The sequence below is a fragment of the Aplysia californica genome, unplaced genomic scaffold (assembly GCF_000002075.1).
Source record: "Aplysia californica isolate F4 #8 unplaced genomic scaffold, AplCal3.0 scaffold00290, whole genome shotgun sequence".
Classification (NCBI taxonomy): domain Eukaryota; kingdom Metazoa; phylum Mollusca; class Gastropoda; order Aplysiida; family Aplysiidae; genus Aplysia; species Aplysia californica.
Genome location: NW_004797560.1, coordinates 700,895 through 704,152, shown reverse-complemented (window position 1 = coordinate 704,152; position 3,258 = coordinate 700,895). Strand labels below are relative to the sequence as shown.

General features: G+C 42.2%; 1 protein-coding gene across 1 annotated transcript in view; it reads left to right on the top strand.

The window, feature by feature from the left end:
- The first annotated feature begins 202 nt into the window (after nucleotides 1-202).
- The window catches only part of LOC101863593 (diaminopimelate epimerase), an 11,933-nt gene continuing 8,877 nt past the window's right edge, over nucleotides 203-3,258 (top strand). Inside the window, exon 1 of the mRNA XM_005101599.3 lies at nucleotides 203-362. The gene's annotated coding sequence lies outside the window, so the exon portion shown is untranslated. The remainder of the gene's footprint in view (nucleotides 363-3,258) is intronic.

Here is a 3,258-nt window from a genome sequence, read left to right as displayed (position 1 = left end):
GTGTGTACCCCCCTCCCCCTCCTCACACTTTTTCTGCAACCCCGACCCACACAAAACTTACGTAACAAATAGTTTCATCAGCTGCGACCGACTTACGTCTGTTAGTAAATGTACTCGTGCGAACTGACCTAGATTCTCCCCCCAACATGACGCTGCAACCTTCCTTCCTCCTCCCAGTTGGCCAGTCAGCTGACGCGCACAACGGCCTCATTCTAAAAATAGCTCCACCCGTGCCGCGCACGCACGCTCTTGCGCACGCCTGTGACAGAATCAGCTGTTTAGTCCCTAGACCCGAACTCTTTGTCGAGCAGAACGGACCACAAATCTTCGATGGAGCAAACCCTGTCTATTTCAACCTCAAGGTAAATCTACCTTTACTTTGATATATATACAATGTCGACAAAGAATGATTTGTTGGACAGGTTTTTTTTTTTTCGCCAACAACTGTATATTTTTACGTTTCTCTTTGCGATCGATAGCTTGTTTACATTTTCCGAGGACAAGAAATCTTCGCTGTGTGTTGTCTCTATACGTTCTTATTGACCGTCTAGTGTGTTGTGTATCGCGCTGGGTGGGTGGTTCCCTCCTCAGCTGTTCCCACACACCAACGCTCAGAAAACCGATATTTAGACCCTTACTGGCCCTTAGCTTAGAGACGACGCCAACGCGTGCTGCAAGCTCTTATTTAGCGTAGTTATTATAGAAGAGAATATTTGGTTTTAACTATTCCTCATTAACTGTAGGCTGAGTCCGTTACTCTAGAACTAGAATCTAGTACTTACAAAGATTCGATATGGTCTTATTATGCTTTGTTATTGTTAACAATAACAAAAGGTTTCAATTTGAGTACAAAATATAAAATATAAATGATATAGAATCTAATGCGTTGTTAAATAGGCCTAATTAATATGATAATAATAATAAAATGTCGTTTACGATTATGTTGCAGCGTTGTGGGTTGTTGTTTTTTTTGGGTTTTTTTTTGGGGGGGGGTTTGGTGGGGCCTATTTGTAAGTGTAAGATCGGGTACCACTGAGTTTGAGTGAGGATGCCCTACTAGTATCAATGATCAGCGCTAAGAGTGCCACTGGTGGGGCGCTGATCATGGTCTCTTCAAAAGCTTGATCCGTTGTCACATGTTGTACCCCCCCAATCCGTCCTTCGTTCCAGCCGCCCATGCAAATATGGAGCAAAGCATGCATGCATGAATATTTGCATTTGCAACTTGCAAGCATGCATGCATCCATGCATGCAGAGAAATGCACATGTGCATGCATGCAACCTTGCCTGCAGAGAAATAGATTATATATGCATGCACTTTTATACAAGATGGTACTGCAAAAATATTATGCATTCACCAATCCATTCATGATGCATAATTAATTACCTATGCATGCATGCATGCTTACATACATATTGTTGATTTTGCAAATTCCTTAATTTTTATCCATTAAATAATCCATTCATTCTTTCTTAACTCATTCCTGGGAAAAGCAGACTTTGTTACGTTCATAATTTCATCACTCAAGAATATTGAGACGTTCTCTGGTGATGCAAGAATGAGCAGCCTGCGTCAGGTTGCTCGTGAGCTGCATGTAAACAACAGGTTGCATCAGATTCTAGCGGTGCGGGGTCTTCCCCCTGGCCAGGCAGCCAGCTGCGAGGAGAGGGCGGGGGTAGGGAGGTTGCGCGACCTGGAGCGAATCTAGGTCATCAGCTGATCGGGGGTAAACAAGCAGGTTGCCTGCTGCTAGCTGCTGTTCCACCTTGATGGTTTTTGCGAAAATGGGGGTGCTTTTTATTTAAAGGTTGCACTTCTGCTGCTCTTTTACAGCGTTGCTGTTGTCTATCTGTCTGCCTGTCTGGTAAATTTTTACCTTCACTCATGCATACAAATACATGTAGTTTTGTTTTTGGGGTCAAACGGCCGTAACTTTTGCTGCAGATCACACAAGCAAACGCATGGCTTTTAAAACTTTCGCAAATCATTTTTTTTTCTTGAGTATTTCAAACCTAATTGCAAAACATCAAATGAAGGGGAAGAAACAGGGTGTAGGTTTGTTAACGTTGTCGTGTCAACGTGCTTCTCTTCACTCCAACAAATCGAAAGTTACGACAGGAGACAGCAGTGACCTTCACCTCCCCGATATCGACCTTCACCCTTTGACTGACTCTTTATGTTGTGTCGCCGTAAAAAATCCTATAGCACGGAATCACGAATTAAAATTGTATGTCGAAGTATTAAACTTAATATATGTTGTAAAATATTGTGGAATCGATACTAATGCGACATAGATACATATGTATTGGAATGAAGACAGTGTTAGCCCCGTGGTAGGCACGGAACGTGTGATCATTATTATTTTATCGACAGTATGAAACGCAAACGCCTGTTAAAAACACAGTAAGCGAAGACGCAACTAGTGCCTGTTTTTCTTTGAGCTTTCACTGCTCAGTACGAGAAAACAGCTATCCTATGACATTTTGTCACCTCCATCATATTCTCCAGATTTAGTCCTGTCCCTTATTTTTGGTGGGGTTTTAGTTGGGGTTTTTTGTGTTTCTCAAACTGAAAAAAGGATTTAAAAGAAAGGCATTTGGAAAGAGATGATGAGGTCAAAAAAGCGGTAGAGGGCTGGTTTTCTGAAAGAGGGGGTCTTCTATTCTCAAGGTCTTTTCTTCAAGGTCATACACTGATTTTATTTTGCAGTGTTTTAGGGAGGGAAGGGTAGAAAAAGCATGAGTTGAACAAAGCTGTAATACAGGGTACTCAGTTTGCAGGACCTTCGTTCTAGGCATCTTGGTGAAATCAGGCACTCGTCAAAATGATGAAGTCAAAGATATCGGCATTTTGCCACCAGTTTGGTAATTTTTATCACAGTGTTGTTGTTTCATCTGGGTGGAAAGGGGTGGGGGCGGTTCCGCTCCTTATATACAGTTAAAAACACAGTACTGTGCGAAGAAAGCACAACAAATGTAAATTGATCTTCAGTTTCAAGGACTGCATGTCAAGCTATGCTAGTCACCATACTTTGGCGACCATTTATCGTTAGCTTGAACTCTGAAAGCAGACCAAACTTGTCTACAATCACACGTATCTCGATGTCTATTCCAGAAAGATGGGCATTTTCTCATCGAAAGATTGACCAATGAGTAAATTACATAGAAGGAAAAATGGGTGGCGGTGGAAGAGCGCACGCTGAAAGTGGAGACGAAAGCAGACGACAGAACAGGATTAGTCTTGACCACAGATATATA